Consider the following 10,515-nt stretch of genomic DNA (forward strand, 5'->3'; position numbering starts at 1 on the left):
CCGCTTCAGCATACAAGACCTTTTCTGTGCCTATTGTTTCCTTTTGAACGACATACCCTACTTAAGATGCACAATGAGCACCTCAGCAAATACAACACTTTACTAAAGCACCAACTCCACGCTTCGCATATTGCTGTCTTCCACACCTGGCAAACCCGTAAACTTTCACTTCAAAGCTTACGTGCAGTTTCTGTCATGTCTTGTCTGTTTCTCTAAAAAGTCACCAAGCTACACAAACATGTGTTTCAAGAGGCTTCCCGTGAAGGTAATTGTTCATGGGACGTTATATATAACTGTCAGACATTGACGCTTCCTGTCATGTAATGGTGCTAAATTTGTATTTGCGACTGTTGCACCTTTACGGTAACTGAGTGTCACAATTGTCTCGCAGGGGTCTCGCGAGATTGTTCATGCAAGTGCGGGCAGTTGTTGCAGTGGTATCGCCATTAAAACGTGTTGCTAGACAAGAGCCTCGTTGCCATCATTTACATGGTGTCAGAAGTAAACTCGAAACAATGGCCAAGTTTAATCCCCCGACGGGTTTCCCCTTTGATAAGCCAGGAGAGTGGCCGGACTGGAAGCAGCGATTTGTGAGATTTAGGACCGCCACGAAACTCGACAGAGAAGAGGGTGCGGTGCAGGTGAGCAGCCTGATATACGCCATGGGTAGCGAGTCCGAGAACATCTACAAGTCGTTTACATTCGACGAAGATGGACACAGAAATGACTTTGACCGAGTACTCGGCAAGTTCGATGACTATTTCGTGCCACGACGGAATGTGATACATGAACGCGCATGCTTCCACCAGCGCACACAACGGCCGGGCGAGAAGGCGGAGACTTTCATTCGTGCGTTGTACGAGCTCTCGGAACATTGTGACTTCGGCGCGACCCGAGAGGAGAACATTCGCGACAGGATCGTCGTGGGAATATTGGACAAGGAGGTTTCACGTAAACTGCAGCTGATGAACGACCTAACACTGGCGCGGACGATTGAGACGGTCAGGCAGTGTGAGGAGGTAACGTCCCAAATTAGCATGCAAGGAGAAGCAGCTGGGATGATACATGAAGTGACCAACAAGTTTAAAAGGTGCACCAAGCAACGCTTCAAGCAGAGGGAGAGCTGTTATGGACAATGTGGAAAATGTGGGAAAGCCAAGCATAATAAGGATGAAATACGTCCTGCTAAGAAATCCACATGTAACTCGTGCAACAAAGTGGGACATTGGAGCAGAGTGTGTAGGAATAAAAAAGCGGCGGTGAGTGAAGTCACAGAGCAACCGGAGCAACAGCAACCGTATTTCCTTGGGTCAGTGAGAAAAGCAAATGGGACTTCACAGCAATGGGCCGTGAAGTTGTTGCTGGGATCTACCCCAGCAGAATTTAAAATTGACACAGGGGCAGACGTGAACGTCATCTGCGAACAGACCTATCGCTCGCTCACACCCAAAACACAACTGCAGCCTGCTGACATTCCACTTGATAGTCCAGGTGGTGAATTGCAGTGCTTAGGTCTGATCCAAAGCACAGTTACCTATAAAGGCAAAACCTACCCTCTCGCAGTTTATGTTATTCGTGGTCGCACGGTGAATAACCTCCTCAGCCGGCCAATGTCTGTGAAAATGAACCTGGTGAGGCGAATAGATGAGTTGGTGACCAACAGAGGTCACATACAAGCATACGGTGAACATGGGACTTTAAAGACTGAACCGGTGCGAATACAATTAAAAGACAATGCTCAACCATATGCCGTACACACAGCGCGACGTGTTCCTCTGCCCATGCTGCAAAAGGTGAAAGAAGAGTTACAGAGGATGGAACAAAATGGCATAATAGAGAGGGTTACACAGCCCACTGACTGGTGTGCACCCATGGTGCCAGTCCTGAAGAAAAGCACAGGAAAAGCCCGCATCTGTGTCGACCTCAAAAGGCTGAATGAGGCTGTTAAACGAGAACGGTACATTTTGCCCACAGCTGATGACATCATAGCGAAACTAAGCGGAGCTACAGTCTTTTCTTCCTTGGATGCAGCCAGCGGGTTCTTCCAGATACCTCTCCATCCAGACTGCTGTAGGCTCACTACATTCATCACTCCCTTTGGCCGCTTCAACTTTAAACGACTCCCGTTTGGAATTACAAGTGCACCAGAGATCTTCCAGAGGAAGATGATGGAGACTCTACAGGGCCTTGAAGGGGTTGAGGTCTTCATGGATGACATCCTGGTGTACGGGGCTACTGAGAAGGAGCACGACGACAACTTGGAGAAGGTGATGCAACGCATCCAGACTGCTGGCCTGAAGCTCAACAAAGATAAGTGTTCAATTAAACAGAACCAGCTGCGATTCCTTGGACACCTCATCGACAGGTCTGGCATCCGGCCAGACCCAGAGAAGGTGGAAGCTATACGGCAGTTGTCGCCACCAGGTGATTTGAAAGAGCTGAAGAGGATATTGGGAATGGTCAATTACCTAGGAAGGTATATTCCAAACCTCTCAACGGTGGGTCAGCCAATGCATGAGCTCCTGAGGAATGATGCCGTCTGGACTTGGAGTCACGCTCAACAAGCAGCTTTTGAGAACATTAAGGAATTGCTAACAACTGCACCGGTGCTTGCCTACTACAATGTGGGGATGCCAACTGCTGTGTCGGCTGATGCGAGCAGTTATGGACTGGGTGGTGTGTTACTGCAACTCCATGGAGATCACTGGAAACCTGTAGCTTATTGCTCCCGAAGGCTCAGCGATGCAGAATCTCGCTACGCACAGATAGAAAAGGAAGCATTGGCTGGTGTCTGGGCGTGCGAGAAGTTCGACAGATACCTTAACGGACTGGAACAGTTCAAGTTGGTAACTGATCACAAGCCGCTTGTACCTCTCATCAACAATCGAAGTTTGGACAATGTACCCTTACGTTGCCAGCGTCTTCTCATGAGACTAATGAGATTCAACCCTATCGCAGAATATGCTCCTGGGAAAACCCTGATTGTTGCGGACGCGCTGTCACGCAGCCCGCTACCTAACGCAAACACTGTAAACGAAACGCATACCGATGTGGCCTGTTATGTGGCTAGTGTGGTGGAAGGGATCCCGGCATCTACAGGCAAGTTGGAGGAAATTAGGGTAGCGACAGCCGCTGACCCCGAACTTCAATGTGTTGCAGGACTAATAGAGAGAGGATGGCCTGAGCACATCAGTAAAGTGCCAGTAGTTGCTAGAGCATATGTTCAAGTTAAATCAGAACTGTCAGTGCACGATGGCCTAATTCTGAGAGGATGTAGGATTGTTGTGCCACGATCAATGAGAGGGGAAGTACTTCAGAAAGTTCATGAGGGACATCAAGGCCTCATCAAATGTAGACAGAGAGCGGGTTCATCCGTGTGGTGGCCCGGACTTTCATCAGAAATATGCAAGCTCGTGGCATCATGTCAAGTGTGCTACGAAATGAGAAGAACTCAACAAAAGGAGCCACTCCTATCCACACCGCTTCCGGAGCGACCTTGGAAGAGAGTAGCCATGGACATCTGTGAATTTAAACAACATAACTACCTTGTAATCTCGGATTACTACTCAAGGTTTATTGAAATATTACACCTGCCATCTACAACGAGTGCACAATTAATAAAAAGTTTGAAAACCGTTTTCGCTAGATTCGGCATTCCAAGTGAGATTGTGAGCGACAATGGCCCCCAGTTTACAAGTGCTGAATTCAAGGAGTTCGCTAAACAGCTCGACTTCCAACACTACACGTCCAGCCCTCATCATCCACAAGGAAATGGACATGCAGAAAGAGCAGTGCAAACAGCTAAAAGGATCCTGAAGCAGGAGGACCCTGTCATGGCTCTCATGTGTCATCGAGCTACTCCTTGTTCCACGACAGGCTACAGCCCAGCTGAGCTGTTGATGGGGAGAAAAATTAGAACAACACTTCCAACACTGGAGGAGAACCTCAAACCTAAGTGGCCCAGCAGGACAGATGTGGAGGAGACAGATAAGAAGGAAAAGGCTAAACAGGCTCACTACTTCAACCGTCGCCATGGAGCCAGAACTTTGCCTTCTTTACGTCCAGGTGACCAGGTGCTTTCCAAATTGGATCACGAGAAGTCATGGTGTTTGCCGGCTGTGGTTTCATGCGAGAGTACAACACCTAGGTCCTTCATCATCCGGACGCCACAAGGAGCAGAACTGAGGCGGAACCGCCGTCACCTCAAACCTGGGCCAGTTCCCCAGCCAGTCCCAGCAGCATCCGAAGACTACAAGCCGACGGACGTCCACCCTGTCAACACCGGCATAGACGACAACGTTCCTGTATGCCGGAGCGAGTCGACATCCTCGACTTCCCCACCTACTCGGGTGGTGACCCGTTCTGGACGAGTGTGCAAACCAGTCGACAGGCTTGACCTGTGAGACTGAGACTCATGGTCTTTGGGGGGAGAAAAAAAAAAATAGAAAAAGAGAGAGAAAAAGGGAAAGAAAATAAAAATGAAAGAAAATTGCTCATGCTGTTGGGATTTGTTTGATTGATGCATATTTCAGGTTAACTTGTTTTCTGAGAGGCATCTTTACTTTTTTGCATTTTGCAGCCCAGTTGGGGAAAATGTGTGCTTGTTTGATGTTATTGAAAATATTTGATGTTATTGAAAATAACACAAAAGAGGGGAGATGTCATGTAATGGTGCTAAATTTGTATTTGCGACTGTTGCACCTTTACGGTAACTGAGTGTCACAATTGTCTCGCAGGGGTCTCGCGAGATTGTTCATGCAAGTGCGGGCAGTTGTTGCAGTGGTATCGCCATTAAAACGTGTTGCTAGACAAGAGCCTCGTTGCCATCATTTACACTTCCGAAGCAGAGAAATGTTAAAAAATAAAAAACAAAAAAAAAACACCTCCACTTCAGGCCTTGTCAATGACGTTTACATCTGAAAAATTACCCCCCTCCTCGCACAGCAACGCTGACGGCTTCATGAATTGGCTGCAATAGGTGGTGGATGCAAACATACTGCTGGTCTCCCTGCTATAACGTAGATAGCTGAGATGGGGAAAAAAAACAAGCTGACCTCGAAAAGGGGGCGTGCCACTCTGTTATAAATGTCATGAAAAAGCACTTCAACCCCTGAATAGTCTAATAGGGGTGTGAATTCTAGTAGTAATGTATTTCTTTTACATGCATACCTATTATATAAGTGCCAATGTTTGTGTGCGTATCTGTGTATGTATGTAGCCTGAGAGAAGGAGTGTGTGTGAGAGTGAGAGTAGTGAGATAGTAGCGAGCGAGAGCGAGAGTGAGAAAAAGAGAGGGACATCTTAGATGAATTCGGGCTCAGAGAAGCTGGCAGCATTTCTGGGTGGTGTTGATTTTTCTTTGCATCGTAGAATTTTAAGTTGCACTTCGGATGTTGCACCTAACTGAATTTACAGACATTGGTTTCTGTTCCTGAGCCCATGTGGTGATATCCTTTACACACTCATGTTTGTTTCTGATATAATGCCGCCTCAGGGATGGAAGGTCACAGGCATACAATGTTGGTTTTCGGCCTTGCCGTTTACATGCAATGATTTCCCCAGATTTTCTTAACATTTTGATGATATTATGGCCCGAAGATGATGAAATCCATAAATTCCTTGCAATTGTACGTTGAGAAACGTTGTCCTTGAACTGTTTGACTAATTTTGCAAACAGTTGTTCGCAAAGCGGCGAACCTCGGCCCATCTTTGCTTATGAATGACTGAGCAATTCAAGGAAGCTTCTTTTATACCAAATCATGGCACCCACCACCTCTCAATTAGCCTGTTCACCTGTGGGATGTTCCAAACGTGTGTTTGATGAGCATTCCTCATCTTTCTCAGTCTTTTTTTGCCACAGGTACTAGCTTTTTTGGAAAGTGTTGTGACCATAAATATATCTATAAAATGTATCTATATACACATACACATATATACATACATATACATCACATATACATACATCATATATATATATATATATATATATGTGTGTGTATATATATATGTGTATATATATATATATATTTATTTATATATGTATTTATATATTTATATACATATGTATGTATACATCTTTTCTTTGTAGTGTATTCCATGAAAGGTAGGCTTTGTATTCTGATGTGATTGACATACACAACGTCCTAACTTCTATGGAAGTTTTTCAGTGTCTTGTTGAGATAGACAGCCCTTAATTTGAGCTCTGTTTTTCTAGTGGAAATACACGGATTTAGTAATGGCTTTTAAGTGGTTGTTAAACTTCAGGTCTGAGTTAATAATCGTACCAAAATTGTTGGCGTGGTTTGCAGTTTTCATTGACATAGCGTTAAGATGAGCATCCGTCTTGGAGCCTTCATTTTATGGGGCCAAATACAATTATTTCTGTCGTTTCTGCATTGAGCAGGATAAAATTATGCTTCATCTGCTCATTGATTTGATGAATACACATACATAATGAAAGTAAGGCACTATATTTTTTTAAGTTGAAGTTTGTTTATTCTGTCATCATATAGTACATTCCATAAAATCCACAACAAAAACATTCCACAGTGAAATGTTGGTGACAAATTGGCACAGGCAGAAAGAAGCAAAAGGCTTATTAAAGCCTGGCCTATTTTGTTTGTATTTTATCTTACAACGATAACATATTTGCTGAAGCTAGAAGTGACATTGTAAACAAATACAAAGAACAAAGCAAAAAAAGACTTATTTGTTGTTGTTTTTTTAAATAAACAGTGATTCACATATAAATAAATAGTGATTCCAATATACATTTGAGTCATTCCAATATTTTGCTCCAACAACACAAATCCATCTTTTTAACTTTGACAGCTTTTTGTACGATAAACTTACAGACAACTCTTAAATCATATTCAGTCTTTTGTATAAAGTAATGCTTTAGACATTATTTGAAGCTTCTTGAAACATTGAGGCTTTCCATGCAATTGGTTTGACTCGTGTGTCGCAGCCTCAAAGGTGGTTCAAGCCCCTCTGGCACTAGAATTAGAATTAGAATTAGAATTAGAAATCCCTTTATTGTCATTGTACTCAAGAGTGCAACGAGATTAGAGAGCTCCCCTCTCCAGTGCAATACAACAATAATACAGACAAATATATAAATTAGATAAATAAGAGAGTGCAATGGAAAATAATACTGAAAAGTTTTGATTAGGAATTTTTATCTTGTTCATTTTTATTCAAAAAAGTTTTTTTGCAACTGCGGCTCAGTCTGTTTTTTTTTTCCATATCCATCCATACATACCAGTCTGGTAGGGAGACTATAGGTAGGGTTCAAAGCAGCAAAACGTTTACTGAACGCCCTGTCCTCTACAATATAGAAGGGCAGAAATCTTTGAGGACCTTGTCAATCAAAGCACTAACCACATCACTCCATGTAATAATTAGAAAATATTATAATTAGTTATATTATAATATATTGACTCAAACTTGAGTTGGGAAAAACAAACACTGATTATTACATAGTAGCACCTGTGAGAATTGAGCCCGCGTCTCTGTGGTCGCCAAACAAAGGCCTATACCACTGTACCACCACTATCTTATTGTGCTCAAGTCTAACGTTGATTCATTGTCGTAACTTATGTGGGGGGTGGGCGTTGGATTTTTTTTAAGCAGGTGTGAAAGGCAGTAAAACATTTGATATGGTACTCAGACAGGTAGTTGCAAATCCAAATGAACCTACAAAACAGAGTGATTAATTTCAAATTAGCCCATTTCCATTCACTCATCCTGTATTGTTTTTTGCCCAGTGGTTTTAAAGTCACACGTATACGTTATGTGTGAACGAAAGCTGCTTGATAATATGATGATTTGTTGGCCGTTTTTCGTATTAACCGCATGTGACTAAATCATCTGAAGCAATCATTGCTTTAACTCAGGCATGAGCAAACTACGGCCCGGTGGCCACATGCGGCCCGTTAAACGTTTTCATCCAGCCCGCCAAACTTGTAATAAATTAAATGAATAAACCTTATTAATGTTTTATTTTCTAAATGCTGTGATGTGTCAAAGACAGATATTTTGTTGTAATGCTTTTGTTCATTATCATTTAAAATTACAGCCATAAGGCGCACTTTAAAGTCCTGAAACTCATCCAAAAAAGCCAGGGCGCCTTTTGAGGCGGAGCGCCCATGTGGACCAAGTGCACCGCTGGGTTGACTGCGAACATTAACTGCCTGCACACGGCTTATATAGAGAGAAGGCGAGCGTGGCTAACGACAGCAGGCGGACGTGAGAGGGGAGATGGGTGTGAATGACAACGCAAAGGCACGCCCCCAGTGCAAAGCAGCCCCCAATGCCCCTATATGGGCAAACGTGTCTGCTAGCGCTGTTGTTAGGGCTTTCGCAAAAAGCCGGCATCATGAGGAGCCGCATTCAGCAGCGACACGGGGAATCTGACAATGACGAGAGGGAACCTGACGTGTTTGTGGGAGAACTTGCCCAGCTGTTTATTTCTGATACAGAAGACGATTTTGATGGATTTGTGGATGATGACTGATTTATAATAATGTGAGTACATTGTTAAATACAGTGAACCCTCGGTTATCGCGGTTAATGGGGACCGAGACCACCCGCGAAAACTGAAAATCCGCGAAGTAGCGGCGCACCTTAAAAAATGCTTAAAAAAAATATACAATATATATAATAAATATATATATATATATATATATATATATATATATATATATATATATACATACAGGTAGAGAGAGAGAGAGAGTGAAATTCATGTTATAACAAAAAAAACAAATTATTATTAAAACGTATTATTTTTTTATTCCCAGCCATTCTTTTTGTATTTATTTAATTACTCCGACTTTTACCTGCTGGTACGCCGTCCGGTGTGCCCTGTGAAATGAAAGGTGGCATTCTTTATTTATTTATTTATTTATTCATTCATAACTGACAGCCTCGCGCTCCGCTCGTGCCCGGGCGGAAGAGGTGCTCCAATTCGGCTTAACTGTGACGCACGCCCGCCCTCCTCCTCCGGAGCTTCCATTCGGTTACACTTAGGGGCCGCTTGGCACCGCTCGTGCCCGGGGAAGGTGCTCCTCTTTGGCTTACTGTGACGCGAGCATGCCCTCCTCCTCCGGAGCTTCCATTCGGTTAAACTTAGGGGCCGCTTGGCACCGCCCGTGCCCGGGGAAGGTGCTCCTCTACGGCTTAACTGCCACGCACGCCGGCCGGAGCACTGGTACGGTCCGAACCGCGCGAAACGTCGCCACAGATCGTGCCCGGGGGAACGTGCTCTTCTTCGTCCACTCTCCTCTTCGCCCACGCTCTTCTTCAGCGCACGCCGGCCGTCTAACCGCTCCAGCGCCCCGTCGTGCCGCTTGGCGAAACTACAATGCCCCCGAATATTTTTTAGACCCGCGTAGCACTGAACCCGCGAAAGGTGAACCGCGAAGTAGCGAGGGTTCACTGTAGTTCAATAAAATACAACCAAACTCGGTTTTGCTCCTGTTGCCTTTTTAAAAACAGCTAGCCATGCTATCTTCTGTTTTAGTGTGCATGCATGTAAACTAAGGTATTGTATGGTAGGCTGGGAGGCGGAATTTTGCTGGGCCTACACTCTTATGCTATTCAGTTGATTTGGGGTCATAGTTTTAGTTTTGATGTAACACCGTGACCGCACATCGTTTGTTGATTAATGACTTGCTCACACCGGCATTGTGTTGGCATCCCATCTGAGGGGCTGCGCGGCAACGAGACGGCGAGGCAGACTGATAATGACTCTCGTGTTTGGTGGAGAACGTTTCCAGCTGTTTATCTTGGATACAGAAGACAAGGACTTGGTGCATTTTTGGATGAGGACAACTTCAGCACGTTGTTAAAAGCTAAAATAAAGTACCACCGAACTCCCGCTGCCATTTTAAAAACACGCTAGCGCGACTGAGCAGCCAGCGCGACTGCTCGGTTCTGTTTGCGCCCAATGATACGGTGCGTTCTATCTATGTATCAAATACAGAAATAGCACCCTCAACTTTGATCTTTTGGCCGTAAAAATACAGTAAATGTATTTTTTTTTCTCTGATGAGGTAAGGTTACCAACACACACCATCTGCTCCTGGTCCAGCCCCTCTGTCAAATTTTAGAACCCATTGTGGCCCACCAATCAAAAACTTTGCCCACCCCTGCTTTAACTGATTCCACTAATAGCTATATGTTGTTCTTGTTGTTCTATCCCATCTCTTAATAGTAACAAATCCTCCCATTATAATATAATATGATTCCGATGTATTTTTTTTCATTCCGTTTTTCGTAATAATAAGATGAAAGTGTTCCCAAACAGGGAAAACTCTTTATCATCCTGAATGGCTCCACAACAGTGATAAGTTGATATTAATCGACAAGCGAATTACCAACTTCTCACAAAACTTACCCAAATCCTCACAAAACGGGAAACCTCCATGACGTCTTGTTGGTACGGCCGGTTTTGAGGCTTCAAACGTCATCACCTACGTCACTCGAGCGTTTTCTTGGTGCACGCTTCAAATA

The sequence above is a fragment of the Idiotropiscis lumnitzeri genome, chromosome 5, assembly GCF_059441095.1.
Source record: "Idiotropiscis lumnitzeri isolate Australia: NSW breed Sydney's pygmy pipehorse chromosome 5, RoL_Ilum_1.0, whole genome shotgun sequence".
Classification (NCBI taxonomy): Eukaryota; Metazoa; Chordata; class Actinopteri; order Syngnathiformes; family Syngnathidae; genus Idiotropiscis; species Idiotropiscis lumnitzeri.